This window comes from Chiloscyllium plagiosum, chromosome 41, assembly GCF_004010195.1.
Source record: "Chiloscyllium plagiosum isolate BGI_BamShark_2017 chromosome 41, ASM401019v2, whole genome shotgun sequence".
NCBI lineage: Eukaryota > Metazoa > Chordata > Chondrichthyes > Orectolobiformes > Hemiscylliidae > Chiloscyllium > Chiloscyllium plagiosum.
Genome location: NC_057750.1, coordinates 12,011,708 through 12,025,510, shown reverse-complemented (window position 1 = coordinate 12,025,510; position 13,803 = coordinate 12,011,708). Strand labels below are relative to the sequence as shown.

Genomic DNA, 13,803 nt, shown 5'->3' with positions numbered 1-13,803 from the left:
GATGACTAGGAACGTCCAGCTAATTCATCCCAGGTATTTATTGAACAAATATTGCAGAATGCAGTGGAAAGAAATCTGATTCATTCTAAGTGATGTCATTGTGGTGTTGACAGGCACCTGAAACAATAAAAACATTTTTCTCAACAAACCGATGCACCCAAATGTTTATGTTCCTTCAATGATGAATAGCTGAGAGCAAAGTGCATTGAGTAATCATACTTCATGGCTGTTGTGGTTTCTGAATCTCTGATTAAATTACCTCAGTTAATTCTCTCAGCAATATCAATATATTTTGCACGAGAATCATAGAATCCCCAGAGTGTGGAAAGAGGCCATTCAGCCCATTGAGTCTGTGCTCACCCTCCAAGGAGAATCCAACCCAGACACACCCTACCTCTATAACCCCACATTTACCATGGGTAATCCACCCAGACTGCACATCTTTGGACTGTGGGAGGAAACTGGAGTGCCAGGAGGAAACCTACACAAACATAAGGAGAACATGCACATTTCACACAGTTACCCAAGGCTGGAATTGAACCCAGATCCCTGAGGAACAGTGCTACCCGTTGAGCCATTATGCTGCCCAGTGCTGCATTCTTTGCACTATACAGCAATAGGTTCTGCTGCAGTTTCCATCCATGAATCGAAAACTTGTAGTCTTTCTGCTTGATGACATGGATATTTTTCTTTATCAAACGTTTCTGGCAGTCTTCTGTCTCATGAGAAGATAGTTTGTGCCATCGTGGTCAACTCTGTCTTAAACACTGCCCAATATGACTCTGGGGCTCACCTTGACAAGGCAATCGATGCTGCATTTGCTGCAAAGTTTGACCATGGGCTGGGATGGTATAGGATTCTCTGTTTACCCTGGGCCCTCTTCTCAACAATTTGCCTTGCTTCTTCTAACGTTCCTCCAACCAGACACCCTCTGATCATTAATGTTTGTCTCTCAGTTGGTCCAATCATCTGATACCTTCTTGCATATGTCCATTATGGGAGTATGAACATTTCCGTAAATATCGTCAGTTCATATACAGAAGGTCGTTGGGTACACAACCGTCATTTGTCCAATGAGTGTAGTTGGGTCCGTGCACATCAGGTTCTCATGGAAAGGGGAGGTCACATTGAACAGCTTTGGGTGAGCAGTAGCTTAAATGATCCTCCTGTGCGCACACCGTCAAATGATTCGGGTAAGAGCAATGAAGGCAATATGTTAGTTTGCGACATTTCTCTTGCGGCTACAGGAGTGAGGAGATCATGTTGGTTGTATATTTAACAGATCTGAAAGAACACTGAGATTCAGGGTATATGCATTCAGTCAGGAACTGCAGTCTGACAAGGGCAATACAGATCAGTAATGTTTCTGTGATACTCAGCAAGGAGATGCCTCACTAATCATTAGAATTGACTGCTTTTAATCTTATGCCAGATCACAATCTTATCGTCATGCATATTCTATGATGTGGCATGGAACAAGAGGATAGATCAGGGCCCAAATAACTGGGGCCCAGGATGCAAAGGGGCCTATATTTGGGTTAGGAGAAAGGGTACTGTGCTGAGGTTTGGGCAGGAGTTGGAGGCAGTGGTAGAGGGCCTAAACCTGCAGCAGTACTGGGGCCAGTGATTTCTATCCCTACCCTTATCCTGGGACACTGCCCTATTCTTTGAGCCAGGCAAGTTTGAAAAGGTGCTGAAGGAATGCTGGATTCCCAAATGTTTCGGCATTATAACATCAGCATGTGGAACTTTGCCCATGGCCGGTGTGTTAACAGCCTTGCTAAGCTCCTCAACTGTGAGTTACATCTCCACTATATGACATACGTGTTATATTTTATTTCAGTAAAGGTATTTGTTTACTGATAGACCTATTGCCTTCTTAATATGATTATATGTGCCTTTAACATTCCTTGTGATGAAAGACATCTGGATCTTCTGGCAAAGATGTATACAGTAAGTCATTGGCACAGTGCCTGGCCTTTACTGGAAGCAGTTGTTAGGACAATCAGAGTATTGTCACTCAGATCTCGTTTGTAATTAATGAGAGCAAATCCTTTGACTTCAATGACATGTTCCATCACAGTGTAATTAGCCATTAACCAGTAATAACTTTTATCCTTTCTCTTCCCATAGTATGAGATTGAAGTATTGTAGCTGATAGCTGTTTTGATTTAATTCTGCACCCTTGTGTGAGAATGCCAGGCAGTATTGGTTCAGTCAAGCTGAAGATCTGTTGGATATGTTCTGGGTTGGCTGTATGGCTCACACTGGTGTGAGGACAGCCTTTCTGCATTGAATGTAAAAGCTTTCAGAGTTGCAGCCTAACCCTGATGCATGTCAGGAAGTGATCTATATCTTAGTACTGCAGTAGCTGTGCCAAAAGTTTGAAAGAGTCAAATCTTGTGATGATCAGATCCAAATGATTGCAATGCCTTGAACTGGGATATCTCAAGATACCTTGTGGCACGGCTTGTTCCAAGGGAAATTGCTGGTAACACAAAGCATGGTCGTAATAAAGTTCATCTAGTACTTTTTATTTATCCTTCTCAAGCCGTGATTATCCAAACCAGAGGGCATTGCCTCATGGTCTGCAGTCACTCATGCCTTGAAATCCCCCAGTGGCTAAGATGTTTTGATATTCTGGATGTAGCTTTGCTCGCTGAGCTGGAAGGTTCTTTTCCAGACGTTTCCACACCCTACTAGTTAACGTCTTCAGTGGGCGAAACACTGTACATGATTCCTGCTTTCTATTATATGTTTGGGTTTTTTTGGGTTGGTGGTGTCATTTATTTACTACAAGGAATGACATCACCAACCCAAAGAAACTCAAACGTATAAATAGAAAACAGGAATCATGAACAGTACTTCACCCGGAGGCTCACTGAAGATGTTACCTAGTAGGGTGACGAAACGCCTGGAAATGACTCTTCCAGCTCAGCAGCCAAACCTACATCCAGAACCTCAACCTGAGCTACAAATCTTCTCAAAACTCACTATGTTTTGATATAGAGATCTTTCTGATAACAGCATCAACTCCTAATAGAATTGATCTTTCATCTCGGTCATGGAGGCCAGCTTTGAAGCACAGACACACAAAAACTTAATTAGTCCTGTTTCAGCTGAGAGACGTATGGAGTGAACACATTCTGATATTTCCTCCTTAAACTTCCACAACTTCCTACCTCTCTTTTCTTCTTCTGCTCTTCCTCATAACTGACTCTTAGCTACTATTTGGTTGTCTATGCTAATATCACTTGGGTTCAAGTCTTGTTTGAAATCACTGAAAACACTTTACAACAATAAAGGCTGCCCTGCAGACGGTAGCCACATAACTCTCTCACTGACTGTCTCACTTTCTCACCTACTCTCACAAGCCGCACGCGCGCACACACGCCTCCACGTTGAAACATTCTCTCTCTTCCTTAAGGCCAGTTACCCCTCTTAGGGTGGAAGACTTCTGATTGGTCTTTCAGCTTCAAGAACCCCTCCAGCCCCCTAAATTAGACAGGAAACCAGTCTCTGTGACACAAGGGGCACCTTGGTGAAAATCCTTATGGTTGATTGCTTTTCCAAAGGGGCCACACTTCAGATGCGTAAATGGCCTCCATTCTCTTTCCCATACCCACTGGACAATCCACTGCTTGGGGTGAACCAACCCATGCATTCCAATGCTAATTCTGCTGAATACCAGATGCTGTCGATTTCTTGCGCAAGAATTCAACATAAAAGGGAATTTGACACCCTCCTGTCAGACAAAGGGCTTTTGCCCGAAATGTTGATTTTCCTGCTCCTCGATGCCGCCTGACCTGCTGCGCTTTTCCAGCACCATTCTAATCTTGACCCCAGCCTCCTGTCAGAGTCAGGGCACAAAGCACAGACGGCAACTCCCAGAATCTCAGGAATCTGATAGCAACCTCCACTGCTGTATCAATACCGCCTCGGGGAGTGTTCAAAACTTTAAAAAAAGCTCAGGGAAATTATTTTCCATTCTCTCCTTCTGTGCAAGGAAAAATATCTTCGTAAACTGGGTGGCTGAGGGCCCTCCAGGACTTCCGAATTGGCACAGATTAATCATGGAATGTATTCCCCTTGACTTCCTTACAAATATGGTGCACCAAAAAAACAAATTATTCTATAAAATATGGCAGCCCTTTTTGAATTACATAGATACAAATATTTCGGCCATTCTATCAAGGGCTTTCATCTAGTTGAGGTAATGGTTCTGGCTGGTCCAGGGCCCTTTGGGTGAGGGATCCCGCATGAATACAGGTTTTATTATGACTTGATGTTAACTCATTCCGAGCATGTACTCCACTACTTAATTACTATGTTATCCTTCTTTTTTCTCTTGAATAATGTAAGATATTTGATCATACACTCTGGTTAGTTATAGGTTAGATTAGTAGTTAGTTGAGTTTTGTCTTTTTCTTTTTCCTTTCTGTATCTCTTCTTTTTGTTTGATAGGTTTTGGCTGTTATTTATTTAAAATTTAATTGTATATTAGTGTTTGTACTTGTGTATTTTCTTATTTGTAAACTTGTAAAAACATGTTAAATTTTCAATTAAAATATCTATATAAAAAAAGGTTAAGGGATTGGGAAAAAAGGAACATATATGAAAGATAACGGAACACCCTGTACGAGTTTCACAAAACAATTGACAGACAGAGAGAAAGTGACATAACATTAATATTAACGGAAGTTCAAGAAACTCCAGATAATGTTGGGGGCAAAAGTTCAAATCCCATCATTGTTCCTCAGAGGCTGAGGAGTGACATTACAGATGTTTATAAAATCATGGATAGGGTAAATAGACAAGGTCTTTTCCCTGGGGTGGGGGAGTCCGGAACTAGAGGGTATAGGTTTAGGGTGAGAGGAGAAAAGTTTAAAAGGGACCTAAGGGACAACTTTTTCATGCAGATGGTGGCATGTGTATGAAATGAGCTGCCAGAGGAAGTGGTGGAGGCTGGTACACTTACAATATTTAAAAGGCATCTGAATGGGTATATGAATAGAAAGGGTTTAGAGGGATATGGGCCAAGTGCTGGCAAATGGATTCAGTTAGTTTAAGCTATCTGGTCGGCATGGAGTTGGACCAAAGGCTGTGTTTCCATGCTGTACATCTCTATGACTCTATGACAGCTGGGGGTACTCAAATGCAATCCACAGCTTTCAAATTGGAATGCTAGTCTCTGTGCTTATTATCTTCACTAATGGCGAGCATGGAACTATAATTAATTATGGTTAAAATTCTGGTTATTCACTAGCGTGTGCTTCCAATGCCAAAAAAATGTGGTTGATTCTTTAATTCAGTTTAAATCCATTTCATGAATATGGAATGGAAAGCTAATCTTAACGATCATTGATGGGTTCACTAATCCCCGTTTAAGGAAGCAAGTCTGCTGACCTTACCTGTTCTGGCCTGCATGTAACTCCAGAGTCACAGCAGTATGGATGACCCATAAAGACCTTGTGGAATGGCTGAGGAAGCCACTTAGTTCAAGAGATAATTAGCAATGGGCGATAAGTGCAGGCCTTGCTAGTGACACATGAAAATGTTTTTTTTAAAAGCATCAAGAAACTCACAGAATGGTGTTTCATTGGAAAGGAATTTATTTTAATGAGTCACTGTATATTAATGATGTTATTTCTAGCAAAACAAATGCGCTGGATTAGCTTTGAAAAGAGAATATTATTAGTAATGCTTAAGGCAGATTCCTTCGTCAGAACTGAATCCTGAGGTTTTGTTCGATCATTTTGACTCATCCTTATTTCTCTCAAAGATACTTAAAAATAGAAATTGCATACTCAAAAATAGTCGAGCACATGTAGTCAGCATAACTGATCAAAGTGTGACGCACAGTGGATCATTAGACCAGATGTATTTTAGTTTGCAATATCATACCACACCCTACTGTCCATATTGTTAATCATAGAGTCCCTACAGTGTGGAAACAGGCCATTTGGCCCATCGAGTCCAAACTAACCCTCTGAACAGCAACACACCCAAACCCACAGCCCTACCCTATCCCTGTAACTCTGCATGCCCCATGGCCAAACCATCCAAACCTGCACATCTTTAGGCAGTGGTAGGAAACCGGAGCACTGAAGGAAGCCCAAATAGACATGGGGAGAATGTGCAAACTCCACACAGACAGTCGTCTGAGGGTGAAATCGAACCCAGGATCCCTGACACTGTGAGGCAGCAGTGCTAACCACTGAGCCATTATGCCACGTAAAGATCACATATCCTGAGGGGGTTTTATTGGGTTATGTTGAAAGGATGTGTCCTCTTGATGGTGAATTTAGAACTAGGGGTCGTAATTTAAAATTAAGGGGTCACCCATTTAAAACAGAGACGAGGAACCTTAATTTTCTCAGAGGGTTTGGAATTCCCTTCCTCAAAAGGCAGTGGATGCAGAATTTTGAAATATTTTTAAGGCAGAAGTAGATAGCTCCTTTAACGAAGGGATCAAAGATGAGGGCTAGGTTATCAGGTATGCAGGAAAGAATGTTAGAATCACATCAGCTGTGATCTTACAGAATGGCAGCGCAGGCTGAAAAAGTGGAGTGGTTTAATCTTGTTCCTTGTCAGGACAAGGATGCTGGTCCCACATTTACTCCTGTCAGAACAAGCATCCACTCCTACACTGCTGGCACCAATTTGAGCCACATTGGTCATCCAGCCAACTGTTTAGATCAGAGTGGTGCTGGAAAAGCACAGCAGATCAGGCATCATCCTAGGAGCAGGAAAATCGACGTTTCGGGCAAAAGCCCTTTATCAGGAATAGAGGCAGGAAGCCTCCAGGGTGGAGAGACCTGCTGTGCTTTTCCAGCACCACTCTGATCTAAACTCTGGTTTCCAGCATCTGCAGTCCTCACTTTTGCCATCCAGCCAACTGGGCCAACCAGTTCCCTCAAAGAGTCACAGTTGATGTCGGTCACTCTCGTTTTCTGTTGGTTATTGTCTCGTAGCAGTGAGCTGGAGAATCTTCAATTATTGTCAACTCCAGGAAATTCCAAAGGGTTGGCAAGTGGTGAATGACAGCGGACAATTAAACTTACGAGAGAAGGAGGGTACTTTTCTTCATTCACTCCAGAGACGTGGGTGTTGCTGGCTGGACTAGCGTACATAAATAATAAGTACACATAATTAACTGTTGACCCAACCAGTCACATTTACTTCCTCTGAATAAATAAGAAGAAACTTCTTGTGTATCTTTAGTTTCTTCACTCTTGGCAATCACGTCTTTAGCTGCCTGGTCCTGTGGAATAAAAGGTTAACTATACCCTTACTCTAAGAATAGCTACTTCATACAAGGAGAGATGTCATAGTGATGTCGGATCCATTGTATATAATTATGTTTAATGAAGCCTCTTCTTGTTCACTCACTTGAGTGCCTCATTCGAGGTCATTAACTCTTGAATTTCCTTTGCTCCATCTCCCTGTCCTCCTGTGAAATACTCTTTAAACCTATATTTTTGGCCAAACTTTAGGTCATCTGCCCTAACAGCTCTTTATGTGGCTTGGTGTCAAATTTTGTCCAATAAACATTTTTGTGGAATGTCTTGGGATGTTTTATTTGTGAAAGATGCTATATTAATGCAAATTGTTAATGCTTGTCCTGAGATGACACCTTTCCGGGGCTTCTGGGATTTCTGCTCAATAAAAGCCGGCATAAGATTTGCGCAACCCCATTGCGGTACATGTAATCCCAGAGCATATGCTGTGTGTTTACGATGAAGCATAGACATTGAAAGGGAAATAATTTGCATTTGAAGACACTGTAAACTGGTACAGTAGTACCATCTCTATGACATATGCCATCATTATGCTGCAGACATTCTCGGAATTCCTGTACCATTCCTTATCCCTTGTGGTTCAGGCTATTCCATTTTGTCACAGCTGAGTAGCAGCTAATTATCAGAACTCCGTTCCTTGATTACAATTGACGAAAGTTGCAAATTTGCTGCATTTAATGCCAGTGTTGACATTGCTGATGTGTAGACATGGGCAGCAGCCTGATTAATGTACGTATGCACGATGTTTGTTGCTGATGTCTCATTAGCCCCACTTAGTGTTTAAAGGATCAATCAATAGAGAAGCCCTGAACTCTGTCTCATAAAACAAATTCAAAGCACATTGACACCTTCCTGAGGGGCTCTGTAGATTAGATTAGATTCCCTACAGTGTGAAAACAGGGCCTTCAGCCCAACAAGTCCACACCGACCCTCAGAAGAGTAACCCACCCATTCACCCCTGACTAAGCTACCGAACACTATGGGCAATTTAGCACGGCCAATTCACCTAACCTGCGCATCTTTGGACTGTAGGAGGAAACCGGAGCACCTGGAGGAAACCCACGCAGAAACAGGGAGAATGTGCAAACTCCACACAGTCAGTCGCCTGAGGCGGGAATCAAACCTGGGTCCCTGGCGCTGTGAAGCAGCAGTCCTAACCAGTGAGCCACTGTGCTGCCTGTAAGTTAGTAAATAAAAGTAAGCCTGTAAAAGCATGATATAGAGGAGCCAATGTTGGACCAGAGTGGACAAAGTTAAAAATCACATAACACCAGGTTATAGTCCAACAGGTTTATTTGGAAGCACGAGCTAGTGCTTCCAACTACAGTAAATCTGTTGGTCTATAACCTGAAGTTGTGTGATTTTTAATGCTATGAAAGCAATTCACTTATAAATATTATATTTGACAGTCTGAGATGTATTTAAAATTGACTGGTAATAACATGGGGAAAAAAAATAAAATTGTAACATGTAGAAAGATCAGAAAATGAATCCTGAGTAAAATGATGTTTTGGGTATTATGAAAAAGTGAAATTAGAAACTTTCACTAATTGGGTTTGTCTAGTTCAAAGTATTTTAATCTTTCCACCATTGTGTGACTTCCCTCGAAGACTGCAGCTCCAACAACACTCTAGAAATTCCATGCCATCCCAGTTAAAGCAGCCTGTTTGGATGGCACTCATCCACTATTTTAAATATCACTCCCTCCAGCATCAACACTCATTGGCAACAGTGGAACCCACCTACAGAATGTACTGCAGCAATATGCTAGCACTTATCAAACCTACAACTCTACCATCAGAAGAGCAAATACATGTGAACGCCATCACCTGCAAGTTTCCCTCCAAGTCACTCAAAATTTTGACTTGGAAATATGTTGTCTTTCCTTCTCTGTCACTGGGTCAAAATCCTGGAACTCCTTCCCATATGTATTGTGAGAGCATCTACACCACGTGGATTGTAGTAAATCAAGAATGCACCTACAACTACTGTCTCTCGGGCAATTAGGGTAGGATATAAACATTGCCTAGGGTGCTACACCCATAAGCCAAGAACACATGAAATGTCAACAATAAGGAACTCTGCAAATGAGCTTTTATTATTGGTAGCAAAATCAACAGTTGCAGGAATCTTATCCTGTTGAGTTGAACTGTCCCAGCACTACCCTGTGTCTGTGTCAAACTATTTGATTGTTAGTATAAACCATGGCTTAGTTGATAGCACTATCATCCATGAATCATAAGGTTCAATCCTATTCCAGCATCAAGGCTAATGCGGTACTGAGAGAATGTTGCATTGTCAGTTGGGTGGCATGGTGGCTCAGTGGTTAGCACTCCTGCCTCACGGGACCTAGGTTTGATTCCAACCTCAGGCGACTGTCTGCATGGAGTTTTCATGTTCTCCCTGTATCTGCATGGGTTTCCTCCAGGTGCTCTCCCACAATCCAAAGATGTGCATATTAGGTGAATTGGCCATGCTAAATTGCCCATGGTGTTGAGGGATGTGAAGGTTAAGTGCATTATTCAAGTGGAATGGGTCTAGGTGGGGTATTCTTTGGAGGGTCGATGTAGACTTGTTGGGCCGAAAGGCCTGATTCTACAGTAGGTATTCTAATTCACAAAACTGTTATGTTTTTGGATGAACTGCCCTCATGAACATAAAAGATTCCATGCTGCTGTTTTGTAGAAGAGCAGGAGGTTTATCCTCAATGCCTTGGACAATATTTGACCTTAGTCAACATTACAAATAATAGCTTATCTGGTTATTATAAAGTTAAAAATCACACAACACCAGGTTATAGTCCAACAGGTTTATTTGAAAGCACTAGTTTTCGAAGCACTGCTCCCACACAACCACCTGATGAAGGATCAGCGCTCCGAAAGCTAGTGCTTCCAAATAAACCTGTTGGACTATAAACTGGTGTTGTGTGATTTTTAACTTTGTACACCCCAGTCTAACACTGGCACCTCCAAATCCTGATTATTATTATAATATTGTTGATTCCGGGAGTTGGCATGCACAAATTAGCTGCTACGTTTCCTGTGTTTCAACTATGATTACATTTCAGAAATGCTTTATTATCTAAAAAATGATTTGAAACAATGGACAGTTAGGCTATAAAATATAAGTCTTTCTTTGACTTCTGTTCCAGACTGTCCTCTGTCTCTAAAACTGTGTCTTGTTTGGTCTGTAAGCAAATATTGTGCTGGACCTGGGTGAATCTCACATGATGTCCCCAACTAATTTATTGCAGCATTGGAATAGACATTTGAAAGAAATAAAATCAATATCATTTGATACCTAAGTTTGTGAAAGACAATTAACAAAGAATTGATAGAGTGAGACAGCAGGAAGGCCCTGAGTCTAGAAGCAATAATTGTTTGTTGATGTTAGGTATGCAGATCCCTTTAAGGGGAAAACAGAGCAGCTCCAAAGTTGATTGAGAGCAAGTGACCTCAAGGGGCTTGGTATTTAAAAGCTACGTTTGTGCCCAGGTGTCCTTGGAGAGGGAGTACACGGCATCCACCAGAGCTGGTTGCTCCATTAAACTGCCCAAATGCGCTTTGCATGTAGATAGATGATTGGATTAAAAACATGTGTGATTTAACGGTGGAGGATAAAGGAGGCAAAAGGTGTAACATTGGGGATTTGTTATGGGGAAGAAAACGTTCAGTGATGTACAAAAGCATCTCTGAATATTAGAAAAAAGAAGATATGATTCATAAAATTTGTGTGGAATGTTTATTTTGTGGTGATTTCTGTTGCACTGGGGACAAGCTGACACTGTGATGGTCAATGATGGAGAGAAAGTAAAGTGTGGGGCTAATTTCCCAGTGGAGCAATACAGATCCTTTGAGTTCATGATTCAATCCTTCCCCAGATTGAATCTTGGTTTAACATTGTTGAGTTCTGGAATTCCATTCCTAAATCTCTGCACATCTCCTCTCTTTAGGGCTCAGCATAAAACCTACCTTTCATTTTTATTCTTTCAGGGGATTGGTTGTTACTGGCTGGGCCAGCAGTTACTCCCCATCCCTAATTGTTCTTGAGAAAATGGTGGTGTGTATCTTCTTGACCACTCCAGTTCATCTTTTGCAGAGACATTACAATGCTGTTAGAAAGGGAGTTCTGGGCTTTTGACCTAACGACAGTAAAGGAATGGAGATTTTTGTTCTAAGTCAGGGTGGTGAGTGACTTGCTGGATGGGGAGTTGAAAGTGGAGATGCTCCCATTGTATTAGCTGCCTTTGTGCTTCCAGGTGGTCAAAGTGATGAGTTTGGAATATGCTATTAGATTTTTTTTAAGTTAGATTCTCTACAATGTGGAAACAGGCCATCTGGCCCAACCAGTCCACACAGACCCTCCGAAGAGTAACCCACCCAGACCCATTCCCCTACATTTACCCCTGACTAATAGACCTAACACTATGGGCAATTTAGCATGGCCAATTCACCTGACCTGCACATCCTTGGACTGTGGGAGGAAACCTGAGCATCCGGAGGAAACCCATTGAGGGAGCCTTTGTGAGTTTCTGCAATGCATCGCTGTGCATCAGTGGTAGAGGGGATGGATATTTGGGGTGGTGGATGAGATGTTCATCAAACAGGCTGCTTTGTCCTAATATGGTGTGAAGGTTCTTGAATGCTGTTGGAGCAGCACTCACAGAGGCAAGTGGAAATGATTTAATCACACTACTGATTTGTACTTCCTTGTCGGTAGTACTATAATGACTTTACCTTTTATATTGCTGACAATTATTCCAGCCGATGAAATGTTTTTAAAGGCATTATCAGGCATGAAATAAAGCAGATGTTGCCAGAAATTGTACTGCAGCAGCATAGTGGTTCAGCACAGATTACCACAAGAGGGAGTTGCAGGTTAAGACTAAGAGGGAAAATGAAACGAAGGAAACATAATGGCCCAAATTTTCCATTGATGGGGAGGCCTCTAACTCAACTTGTGCTGCAGATGCTCACTAGACCATAAGAGGCCCTGGCATATGCACACTTTCAGTTGCCAACACAAAAAGTGTAAACTTCCAGTAACTGGTTTTACCCTGTTTCCCAGACAGCTGCATGATTCAGATGACAGTGGGCTGAGATAGCCATAACAACGCAAACGTGGGCTGTTTGCTATACACTTACCTGATGTTTACACAGGTTTACGTGGAGCTTTTCAGAGCAGATGTAAAACCTGCTCAAGACCGAGACTTAAATTACATCAACTGGACTGTAAACACACTCATGGCAATTTTCAACCTCACCCAGACAATGTTTACTCCCCCGGGTGATTCACCCTCAGACAACTGAAACAACTCAGTCAATGCCCCCATACCATGCTCACCCCTACCCAGACAGTACACTCCTTCCCAGTCACTCCCAGACAGTCCTCAACCCATCTCAGGTGCCCTGCCCCCACCCCAGATAATTCACCCGTCACTCTTCCAATACAACGTTCACCTCTTCCTATACCCACTCACACAGTACCCCTTCTATTTCTCCCCCCTACTGCCCTTCCAATCCACCCTTGGAAAGTGCTCACCCTTTCCCATTCCCATTTTCCCGTATCATTTTCTGGAATCCCTGACTCCTGTCAGCTACCCGGGGAGGGGTGGGCCGGGGATGTGATGGTTGCACGGTTGAAGGTGATGGACAGACTGAGTGCTGTCAGGGTGGTGAGGGTTTTGACTCTCAATTCCGGATGACACAAATTTCAGTTTAAAGAGGAACAAACCTTTATTTCTGGATAGGTGGCAAGAGATTCTGGGTGACACCAAAGGATTCTCATAGCCTTCTTGTGGTGGTACCCCTTGATGAATCTCTGAACATTACATGCAAACAGTATACTTTATATCTTGTTCCGGTGCGACTAATACAAAGTCCTTAACATCACATGGCTGATTGCTATTATATTGTTAAAGACAGGTATTTCTCAATCTTGCAATGACTCGCAATTGCTACCTTCCTGTGACAAAGACCGAATTGTTCACATGAGCCTGTTACTGTATTATTCACAATCTTGTGTTAATAGGTAAGGAGGTAGACAATAGAATCCAGTATTGCAGTCATTGTTGGTCTTCACAAACCCTTGTCAATAGGTAAGGAAGTATGTTGATAGGAACAAGAGGCAGTTAATAAGACCCATAATCAGGGTCAACAGTCTTATCCAAGGAATAAATAGCTTTGCTGAGGGCTGAGGGCAAAATACACACCCATGGTTCCAGACAATTCCTCTGGTTCTGAGATAACCAAGACACCCACTGTGATTTCCGGTCTAAGCCTGCCAGAAGGCAGGCACACAGTCAAGATTATAGTAAGCCACTATAATTGAGGTTTTTTAACTGTTGAATTCCCAATGCTGTAAAACATTATGATAGGCCATTATAATAGAATAGGCAAAGAGTGAGGACTGCAGATGCTGGAAACCAGAGTTTAGATCAGAGTGGTGCTCGAAAAGCACAGCAGGTCAGGCAGCATCTGAGGAGCAGGAAAATCGACATTTC

The 13,803-nt window shown here is 42.3% G+C and overlaps 1 protein-coding gene across 1 annotated transcript in view; it reads right to left on the bottom strand.

The window, feature by feature from the left end:
* Positions 1-13,803, bottom strand: part of LOC122542869 (sodium/calcium exchanger 3-like) — a 386,298-nt gene that overhangs the window by 344,040 nt on the left and 28,455 nt on the right. The gene's annotated exons all lie outside the window — the stretch shown is intronic.